This window comes from Amblyomma maculatum, chromosome 7, assembly GCF_055883805.1.
Source record: "Amblyomma maculatum isolate TAMU_Amacu chromosome 7, ASM5588380v1, whole genome shotgun sequence".
NCBI classification, from domain to species: domain Eukaryota; kingdom Metazoa; phylum Arthropoda; class Arachnida; order Ixodida; family Ixodidae; genus Amblyomma; species Amblyomma maculatum.
Genome location: NC_139350.1, coordinates 54,306,807 through 54,318,900, shown reverse-complemented (window position 1 = coordinate 54,318,900; position 12,094 = coordinate 54,306,807).

Genomic DNA, 12,094 nt, shown 5'->3' with positions numbered 1-12,094 from the left:
CAGTTAGAGCACCCAGCACGACGCTGAACGTCGCTAGCTCCTTAAAATAAAGCGTGGCGAGAGCTGGAAAGTCTTGGTCCTGCAGTAAAAAAAGGTAAATTTGTAATGTATAGGTGTTAATTGAATCAGTACTAAGCTGTTTTTACTTCGTTAAACTGAAAATATCCCTCGACAATATTTAGGTCTAGTCTGATAACAAAAATATCAAAACCAGCTAGTAAAAAGACATACCTGATAATATGCATGCAAACTGAATGCAGAATGACATGGTAATACATTTCTAGTCTTCAGGAAAGGTCTTACAGACTAAAGTAGAGTAATCAGCTTTTTATGCGTGAATAACTGCCTGCTGTGAGATACGAAGTATATAAAAACGTAACTGATGCCATTTTCTCTCAACCTTGTAAAGTTAAAGGTAAGTTCCTCGGATACAAATACATTATTTAACTTTCCACGTTGTACAGCACATATATCATGCGAGTCTAGTTGGTAGGACTTACGAACTCTTGTATGAAAATGGCTTGGAGAGCTGTGGATTTTCCGACGCGCAGCGCGGTTATCCTCATGACTGTGACATCCAGTCTGAAAAAAGATGCAAATATGCCACTTTCTGAGTGAGAGCAAAATTTGTCTTTTAAGGAAAGGCAATCAAGTCTCCCTGTCACACGAGCAAATTTAATGTCATTCGTATCGAATGACATTAGCATCTAATGTCATTATTCCCATGCTACACGAGAAAATTTAATGTCATTAGGTTCGAATGACATTCTTCATCGAATGAGTTTGGGGAACTCATTCGCATTCGATCGCGAACCGAATGTGTACTCTTGACGCCAGATACGCAGCAGAAACAAGTAACGCAACAACATATTCTGCGCACACTGAAATTTAAAAATTATATTTCCAAAGTTTTGTTTTAAAACCTGTTAATTTAGGTGTAAAATTATTAGCACTGCACACTCGCGGAACGGCATTACTCTCGGTCACAGCAGTGGTCCAGTAATGGCAGCGACTCACGATCATTTTGGGCTCTGTGTTATAGTGCTCTAGAATATTGGGCAGTGTGACGACCGGCGCAGGAGAGCGGGCCGCTTTTGCGATGACAAGAACCGACTCCCGCGAGAGGGCGCGACGTGCAACAGGGGTGCCACGTTCGCCGCTCGGCGCGTAGCGGCCGTGGGATAGCGGGGGTACAGAGGAGGGGTGCGGTTCTCTTAGAAGCGATTTTCAGACGCTACGCAATTAGTGTGATAATTAATAAAGAGGCGACTTATTCCAGGTGCTTAAACTGATCCCTGCCGTTCTTTTACGTCTATCTGGAGACATTGTGCACGCTTGGGTAGTCCTTCGGAGCAGCGCGCTATGTTTGAATCGCTATCTGAAACTCTCAACATTTCTTCCTGCGGACAGTTACAAATCGTCCAGATGAGCAATTTGTACTTAATGTTTGCAACGAAGCGTGGTGTTTTGCATTCGTTTTTCCCGTAAGGGAATAAATTTGGCTACTGCCCAGGAGCGCTATTAACACGCGTAGAAAAACAGTGTACATGCGAATCAAAGCTTGTGCATCGTAAGGCCTCCTTAGGAACACTTATTTTTTACGAACCTTATTTACGAACACCTGCTTACATTTTGCAGCTTGCGCTTATATATACATAACAACGTTTATCTTAAATCGTCAGTAATCTGTAATATATCTCTTTAATCGGTGTTCTTTATGTGCCCTAATCACTGCTTATATAAATTACAAATACAGTGTGCGAGCAAAACACATTTATTCACTACCGCACTAATTTAAAGCACTGTGGTATTTACCGACAAAAAAATAAACAAGGTATACGCGACTCAAGCATTTATTCTTTGTTCGTAATTAACATATACGCATATCACGAACATTTGTTTGCGTGCCACTAACCAAAGGGTGAACCAGCTGTTTAGATGAAAAAAAAAAAGTTAAATACAGCTACGGCATTACTTCAAATAAAATGTCAAAAATTAAACCTGTCACATACGTAATACGTTCATAGTGGGCACTTGAGTGCGGACGCTTTACTGGCATCAAATGGTACAGAGCAAACAAACAAAAATAAAAGCACTGATAATTACGCGTCGAATTCGCAGGTATGATGCAGTTCTTGGCGCGCATCGAGAGAAAGCGGAAAAATGCGAAAAAGATGACGAACACCTAATACGCAAGCAATTAAAATAATGCCGAAATCAAATGCGGACATAATACGTGTTTATTCTTTGAGTGTGTGGTATGAAATATGAGTAATCGACTGGATATACTTGCAACTACTGCTTACCTGACTATATATAATCGGGCTATACATGCCGCGGGTGCTCTTTGCAGTGCTAACCGGACTATAATTGTTAACAAGGTTGATATTACACGTGAAATACTTCCAAGGGAATTTAATTATTTTCCCTTTGGGAACTCTTGTCGTGATTCGCTTACTTCGCAAAGAGCGAAGCCGCAAAAATACTAAATTTCATTGCTTCAAGTGGGAGCTTTTCTGGTGCTCCAAGTAGGTCAACTTTCTGAACCTTCACATTTTACAGGAAGTTTGCAAAATCTGAAGTGCAAAGCAGTCGAAAAGGACCGTGCATCGAGCCAAATTTTTGAGTAAATTGCGACCTAGCTTCGAACCTATAGCGCTATTTTTGTTCGTGGTGAGAAACCGTGCCGGCCTCACAACCTCTCTTTCGCAGAAGGATGATCTAGCGGAAGCGAATAAGCGTATACCCTATAGCCTCTGCGTCCTCTATTTTCCGTCGTTATTTCTTTTTCAAAGCTATTCATTTTTTAAATTTTGTATGTACATAAAACAGGACTAGAGCGATCTTCTGGAGGCAATGACTTGCATATTACCGGTGGCTTGCGTACCCTAGAATGGAAACATTTTCTTGAGCAATATTAGACCATCTCTACCTCCATGCGGGGTAGTCCACATTTAATTCATTCCAACTGACTGCCGACTTCTTTTGTGGCTTCAGTGACGTAATGTAGTCGGCATAGTTGGCGTGGGAAACAACGGAATATACCATTTAGGACTGTTTTGATAATGGGGTTACTGTGACCAGTTTTAGTCAGCGCTCGAACGCACGTGTTGTATGTTTCATTTCTTCATACATCCTGCCTCCAAACTGCCCTCTTTTCAAAACGACTACATTTCTGGACGTGAATTAGGGGCTTTAGGAATGCTAAAGCAAGCTGTACGACGAGTGAAGCGTGCAGTGCGAGTCGTACGCAGGCCCTCTCCAAGCTGTTTTCTTCGGAGCCAACTCCTGTCATGTTACTTCCCCGAGGTGTTGCCGACGGCCAAAATGGAAAATAAATTAGGTGATTGTTAACAGTACTGAGCACCGTTAACCGGCATATTTATAAAATCTTGTCGCGAACAACTCGAGACGACGCACAAGCAAACAAGAACGTACAGTCCGCGCGGTATCCGCCCCGCCGCACAGCGCGCATACGCGGGCGCTCGGACGGCTGACACACCAGTTGCTGGTGGCGCCCTCTGCGCTGCGGCGCCTCCGTCATCGCAAAAGCGGCCCCTCGCTCCCATGCATTTCGCGGCGCGGTCGACACACTGCCCAATCTTCTAGAGCACTATATCTGTGTTCCTTGGTAACCGCATCTCCCCGTATGTTTATCTCGGAACTATTTAAAGTTTTGACTGAGCGCCTCACAGTTTGGACGCCAATTGCATGCTCTACGTGTCTCCGTGCGTCTCCGCACTGTGTATCCGCGCTCCGCTGTGTTCAGCCATATTGTTTGTTTACATATTTCGGATTTCTGGGTGACTCTATACTTGGCTTGGATTTTTATGGCTAAAGTGCTACAGCACAGCCAAAAGTAATGTTTTTCGCTTGAATTATCGTACAGAAATGTTTTGATCAGCTTTAAAATGTTACATAGTGATTTCAAACGCCTTTTATGCGCACTGATGCTCCTTAAGTGCAGCATTTTTTGTAGCTGATCGTAATTGCTACCATTTGCGAATGACATTATATTTTACCGTGTAGCACCGAAAGAAACCGAATGACATTCGATGCATCGAATGACATTCGATTCGAATGACATTAAATCTGCTATAAGAGACGACAATCCCAGTTTATTTTTGGAAACTACTGCTTAATGTGGTACGCTGATAAATTACCTCTCTTTTTGGCGAAAAGGCCATTTTGGGTCCTGATTGAAACTAGGACTTGCAGTTGATGCCAACATATCGTGTAAGAAATGTAAGAAATAATTTTTATGCTTTTCAAAGAAATGTTCAGATAATTAAAGTAAATTCTGTACAAAAGTTCACATTTTTAAGCACGTTCACAATTTTACTGCATAAATTTCGCAGGCAAATTCATGGGGATTAGATTATGTAGAAAATGTCTCTCTCACAATAATCAAACCAATAGTTTTTCTATACATTTTAAAAGCCCAATTAACATATAAAAATATTTGAGGCATTGATTAGTGGAATAAATATAATAGCAAAATTAAAAACACTTCAGCAAATATGTTGAAAGTGAAAGAAGAAAGGAATAAAAAATTCTGTTCAAGTGGCTTCAAATATTTTTATACTTATTCTGTTCTGTACATGTGTCCTGCTTTGCGCAGCTCCATCCGCGGAGCCTTTTCTAACAATCGCGGAATTGGTTCAGTATATGCAGTTTTCTCTCTTTCCTTTCAAGACTAACTGTACTGTTACGTCATGACAAATGCAATCAGGCACATTTGACCTTGCGACCTTTGTGAAGTCTTTTCTAAACTAAGGGAAAGAAAAAATTCAAGCCTATTGGTCTTTGCAAGTGCATTAACCAATAGCGCTACAGTTGAATCCCGCCACAACGAATACCGCCACAACGAAATTTCCGCGACAACGAATAATTTTTTATTCCCCGCGAGTATCCTATAAGAATTAATGGCCTAAATTTCTCTGCACAACGAACCATTTTTGCAGAGCGTTTCCGCTTCAACGAAATTTTCGCGTTCAAAATCGAAACCGAAACTAGTTTTATTGGCGAGAAGTCCAAGTCAAATCCAAAGCCACATTAAGCATGAAATCACGTGATTGCAGTTCCGCCATTTTGGCTTTGTGTCGTGGTCGCGTTGTTCACTCGCTGCCTTTCTCTTCGACAACGACGAGTTTTCATCCGCAGGACACGATGGCAACGCAAGTGAAAAAACGCAAAACTCTTTCCCTTGAGCAAAAAGCTCAAATAATCGCCCAAGCAGAAAGCGGAAGGAAGAAAGCGGCAATTGCTGAAGACTTCGGAATTCCTGCAAGTTCGCTGTCAACGATTCTAGGCAATAAGGACAGCGTGAGAATGGCACTTGCTTCAGGCACATCCTCGAAGCACAAAAAGGTGACGCGGCCCCTCCATGAAGAGTTGGACAAAGCAGTGCATGCGTGGTTTGTGGAAGCACGAGCCAGCAACGTCCCCCTGTCCGGAAGCATCGTCCAGCAGAAAGCCTTGAACTATGCATGCCTACTTGGCATTGATGATTTTAAAGCCAGCATTGGCTGGCTAAACCGTTTCAAGGCCCGCCATAACATCGTTGGAAAAGTGTTGTGCGACGAGTCAATGTCAGCAGACGTGGACGGAGCAGCTGCTTGGAAGGCGAGTAACATGGCCGGAATTTTAAGCAACTTCGCGCCTGCAGACATTTACAACGCCGACGAGACCGGGCTATTCTACGAGATGTTGCCGGCTAGGACGCTCGACTTCAAGGGGCAGCGCTGTCACGGCGGCAAACACAGCAAAAAACGCATCACAGTGCTGCTTTGCACAAACATGGATGGCTCGGACAAGCGTCCGCCGTTAGTCATAGGCAAAAGTTCCAAGCCGCGCTGTTTTAAGGGAACTCGTAGCCTACCTGTGCAGTACAAGGCGAACAACAAGTCATGGATGACCCGCGCTATTTTCACCGAGTGGATGATGGCATTCGACCGCGACATGAAGCGGCAGGGCCGTAAAGTTTGCTTGCTTTTGGACAATTGTTCAGCGCATCACTCCGACGAAGTCAAGCTCACTAACACGGAGCTGAGGTTTTTCCCTCCCAATTGCACGTCTGTCTTACAGCCTCTCGATCAGGGCGTGATTCTTAGCCTGAAGCGCGCTTACCGCGGGAGGTTAATTCAGCGGCTGCTTTTTAACACTGAAACCGGCCGAGACACGAAGGTGGACTTGTACGTGGCACTGCAGATTATGTCTGCTGCCTGGAGCACACTGGGGCGCTCAGTAATTGTGAACTGTTTCAGGCACGCCGGATTTGCCGAAGGTCGACCCGTACACTCTGCTGGCCTAACACCAGGCGTTACAGACGACGACGAAGAGGCGTCACCGGCTCCGGGGATCGCGGCCGCCTGGAAAACGCTGGGAGAAATAGGAACCGTGCCGCCTAATCTCGAGCTCGACGAATACATCGGCGCTGACGCTTGTGTTGTTGTTCACGAAGATGTGAGTGATGAGCAGATCATAAAAGCTGCCCGGAATGATAAGGACTCTTCCGATGAAGAAGACGACGACGTACAGGAAGCGCCGGCTGCGGCAACCGCCGTACAGGTGATGGACGCTTTTGATGTCATCAGGAATTTCGTTGCTGTCCGAGACGACGATGTTTCAATGGGTTTGCTGACCGAGTGCGAAAATCGCGTGACGGCGTTGCTCGCCGTGAAGCGTAAGCAAACCAAGCTTACAGATTTTTGGCATTAAACGCCTTTGCTGCTGCTTGGGCAATTCTTTCTGCGTTTCACGTCAAATTTTTGCGATAACGAAGTTCCGCGAGAACGAATTTTTTTTCGTGCACCGTGAATTTCGTTATAGCGGGATTCAACTGTATTATGAAATGGCCGCAATTTTTAACGTACAAATCGTTTTTCTGTGTCCTCGGTGATCAGTTATGCAATCATTTTTTTCATTAGTAGGATGGATATAGAGTCCATTTCCATGTAGTATTTACATAATAACCTAGTTTTTTCATATATTTGGCCTTCATATTGTGTGATTATAAAAGCAATGAAATCGACATCTGTTTAAAAGTTACTCTGAAGACAACAACAACACAACAGACTTGATGAAATCATTCTGTGAGCAAAGAATTGTTTAAAAAAGTGCGCATTATGTGGTGTTACACACTCTACAAAGGCATGCGGGTACTTGCTGTCAGTTACGCACCAGAGGCAGAGGCTCAGATTAATAATTCGGGACTTGGGTGTCAGCAGGCTGTAATGCATTATTCGCCATGTCTGGAATTTCATCTTCTGGCAGGTCAACACAATCTTGAAAATGGGCATTAGCATCTGCATACAATTTTCCTATAAGATTATAAAAACACTACAAATGGGCAAAAGATATTCAAGGGTGAGTTCAGACGAGAACTGCAATCGAGGTCGAATGACCATTTTTTTGTTTGCAATGAATTATTTATGTGTGGTGGACAAATGTCTCAACACAAAGAAATGGGCTTTAGTTTTGCAAGATACGGCGTAGTTTTCTCGGAAAGAAAATCGTATGTCACTCAGGTGGAAAACGCCGTTTTTGCCATTTCAAGAAGTTGCAGGTTTGAAGACCTGCTGCTAGCGTACAAAAATTTTATCACTTATTTTTTTTACCCATTGAATCTGTGTAACTTTTACTTTGTAGTTATTAAAAACATGTTTTGTTATTGCAGTCGATTGAGAAAAAATTGCAAACATTGCTCCAGAAGCAACTCGCTACACAAAAGTCCATTTTCAACTTTAAATACGGGTATGATGCGTGATTTTTCAGCATTGAGTCTCTTTCTCTTTATTATTCAAATAATTTTCTAAATTTCAGGCAAAATTTGGAGCTCTAAACTGCTAGGTGTGTTGTCCACAATGCATAAAATTCAACCAAGTTTCGTAAACAGTAATATTATTAAAAGGAGTAAATTTCATGCCAATTTAAAACAAATCATCGATATTTATGAAAAATCCTCTCAAGGTTCCTGAGTACCTCAGAAATATTACAGCCTGAAAAAGTGTTGCATTATATTGTTTAAAATTGTAAAAACAAGTATAACACTGAGCGCTGATTTTGAAAATTGTTAATTTTCAGCCCTACATTCTGGCAGGACTTAACAAAGTGCTGCAACTGAAACATTTCCTCTATATTATCCCAGCCTGGTTGTCTATTTCTAGAAACATTGAAAAGTCTAGACGTGTTTGTTCTTTCTCCATATTATTTTGAAATCGGCCGAAATTCAAAAGTATAAAAAAAAAAACGAACATTGACTCGAATTAAAAACTGCTATATCTTCGATTTTTATCGAAGGCTCATAAAAGAATCGTAAGTACTTTATAAACATCATGTACTAAAATGTACTGCAATTTTTAAATTAAAATGTAAAAATAAATATAAACTAAAAAATAAATATAAACGAAACCAAAGTTTTAATCAATCAATCAACCACCCGCGTGACGACCGGAAAACGATCGGTTTACCATTGAAAGGGAGCCCGTAAGCCTATCGCTTGCAAACAAAGGCAAAAAAACAAACAAAAAAAACTGATTGATTTATAGGAAGGGAAAGGCGCGGTAACTGACTCACTTCTTTTCTGTGGACACCTCAACCGCGCCGTAAGGGAAGGGAGGAAGGTGGGAATGAAAGTGGAAAGAGAGAAAGAGGAGCCGTAGTGGAGGGCTACGGAGTAATTTCGACCACCTGGGGATCTTTAACGTGCGCTGACATCGCACAGTACACGGACGCCTCTCCGTTTCGCCTCCATCGAAGCAGCCGCCGAGGTCGGGATTGAACACGGATACTCCGGCACTGTAGTCGGGCGTCTTACCATTGCACCACCCCGGCGGGGCCAAACAAAGGCAAATGCGTTTGTTGAGCGTTCCGTTTTGTACTATTTAAGTCACGCGCTTACGTCCGCACATAAGCCATGACAAATTTCAAGCTCACCCGTCCCATCACGCGCGCAAGACAGCTCAATTCAGGAGGAAGCTCTTCTTTGGCGTGACGCAGATGTTGCATACGGCGCTGCGCCTGACAATAATATGGACTTACAGGTGGCGGTGATAAATGTTTGCCCGCTACCAGAAAAATAAAAAAAAGTTGCTGAGCGTCTGACCAGAGCTCCCGTAAGGCGGGCGAAGAATTCCGCTCTGAGAAGAGAGGGGCAGGACTAAAAAGAAAAGAAGAAACGCCGAGCAGCGCGAGGACGAGATCGCCGCGAAGTAGTAGTAGTAATTGGTTTTATTATAGAATAAAATAAAAATAATAAAGGAAGGAAAAATATTTTTTTGCCTGCTCCGGTATCTGCTTTCGAAATGAGCTGAAGCACCTGAACTGGGGCGGCGGAAATAAAGGGATAGCAAGGAGACAGGCAGGAGAAATCAAAGAGATGAGCGACAGGGAGAAAGGACAGCTTAGATTAAAAGGTAAAGGAGTATAATGCAATATTGTACACAACACCGCGAAGCGTCGAAAGCGGTTCCAGCGAGCCGTGGAAGTGCTGCGGAGGTGGTCGTCCGAATGCTCCTCGAGAATCCGCTTGGATGTGCATGCTCGCTTGCTATTTGACCGGCTGCGGCGCAAAAGCTATCTGCAGGCCAAAGCGGAGCCCATTTACTCTCCGTTTTGCGCGGCATTGAGCATTTCGGACCTGAAGGCGCTTCAACTATGTGATTCGAAACATAGGACGTCTAGATGCCTAGCTGCTACTGCATAGCAGGCAAACCTTCCGTTTCGTCTGTGGCTTCTCCACGTTAATGTCACTGATTGCCTGTGACGTTTTTTTTTTTTTTTCTTTTTTTCGCGCTTTCGAAGCGCCCGAGCCAGCGAACGCCAAGCCAAATCATAGCGAGTAGAAATGTGAAACAGGAAGTAGGGTCCCTAGAAATATTGCTAGTCTGTCGTCCGCCGGCCGCGGCAGGGGCTGCCGCTGAATGATCGCTGCGGTGGCGCTGCGGTGAAGCGGAGTGCCACTGCCGGCGGAGCAGACGACGCGCGCGCCCGTGCGCTTCGAAATGCATTCGCTGTATATGCTCATTGTCAGGTGCCTTGTACATGCGATGCCGCTCTTTAGTCTTTGATTTCAGTTTAGTAGTAATATTGAATTCGCAGCCGAGTTGTTGGCATAACCAAGGATACGATTTTTTTTTTTTTTCGTGAGCGAAGTTTTGCGCGCTTGCCCCTGAGCCGATGTAGAAACGAAGCTGTTTTTTATACCCTATTATCCTGCTGAAGCTACCACCGTGCTGTATTGTAATGAAGACTTCTGAGGATTTTGTGCAAACAATTGCGCTTGCATGGAGGACTATACTATACGCACATTCTAGGCTCCAAGGACCATGTGTGCGAGCAACAGAGTGCTGTCGCCGGCGTTTTCATTGACGCTATAGTTTCATCTTAACTTCTTCGGACGTTTAGCTAAGTTATAACACGTATGTAGAACTAGAAGCTTTCGGATGCATGCACAGTTAAAGCACGCAAGATGGGAACCCGAGCTCTTCAACTCGCACGCGCGCTTCAGGCAAACTGCTGATAGGCATTCTTTGGTGGAAACCTAGTAGCCTCATCAGAGTGTGCCATCACTTTTGTTGACTTGTGTTTTGCAACCTCTGAAACATATTTTAACAGTCAGCTGTTAGTTGAGAGGAAGGGCACTAACATTTCTTTCAAACTCTGTCCTTGAAAGGTGTTCCTTTTCATTTCACCTAGAGCTTTTACCAGCTTTGCCACCTTGTCCTTCGTACGACAAACTGCTCGAGACTTAGAAGTCTGTTTCTTAATTTTTTTTCTTCTTCTTGACAGGGCATTCTGAGTTAACTTTCGCAAGTATTTGCAGGCTATATGCAAGCTGCATCAAAAATATTGGTACAGTTCGTCGCAAATTAAGTAACGCCCATTGTAGGAGGGAAAGGTCTTGGTAATAGGCTTCAATCCACTGCCAGGACACAAGCTGAGTTTCGCGATGTCCTGCAGAAAATAAATTACCTCTTCTGTCGACTTTACAGCTATCTCCTTGACTTTGTTTCCTCGAATGCACACAGCAGCATTCATGGCAGCTTCACCTGTATCACTGCGATGGAACAGAACTCGCCGATTTGCGTAGATTGCCTCCGGAGATTCGTCCTCGCTTGAGTGGCACTATGCGAATGTTAATTGCTCAACATCAGAAATATCGACATTTGTCCCCAGTGGCGGTGGCATGCAGCTTTCTGCATTCCTGGGGCAGGCTCGCGTCACACGATCCACCACCGCTGTATTCTTCAACTGGCTCCACTGATGCTTCAGGATCAGTGTGCTTTTTTTCTTTCTCTGCAGGTCTCCCTGCTGACTGTTTTTGCTCGTACAAGTGATCCTTTCTCTTGAGAGGCAGGGGTTTCAACAAGTATTTTGGAGTGTCCGGAAACAGCATTGAGATGGTATCCTTCGTGAGTTGCGTAACATCCCGGGGAATCTCAATTACCTTTACCTGTCTTAAAACTTCGCTCAATAAAGCAGGGTTTGAGGTGTCGCTCACAAACGTCGACACTATAGCTTGTTCGTGTTACAGTAATGTGAGGGCAACCCCGATCCGGATACTCCGATATTTATATATACCGATATTTATATCAACGTCCAGGATTTCCTGTCTGCAACTCACAAATAATGAGGAAGACATTCACCCCTTGTGGGTTTGCCCGCCACTGAAGCCGACAATATCGGCAGGGCCTTATCATCGTTCTCTCTTGAACTTTATTAGAACGCAGCCAACCTATTTTCTTCCATTTATTACGCCTTTTAATTTTCGTTTTACATATTCCTTTATGCCCTTGCTGAGGCAATAAACAATGTTATTGGCTTTGCCGCCGCGCTTGATGTTGCGCTCCCACTCTTGCCTCTTCCCTGCGTCTTTCGGTGTCCTGAAGAGAGAGCATTTCATCTTGCACGAGCGCTACCCGCTCTTGCACCCGGCAAGAAACACGTGCTATTGACGCGATCACACATCCATAAAAAAGGCACACTTGCACACAGGCTAGCTAATTTGCGCGCATTTCGGCTCGCGAGCGAAAAGAAGTGCACGTGGTGCACGAGCCTTGCCACGGCACCAACGGATCAGCGCGGCGCAGAC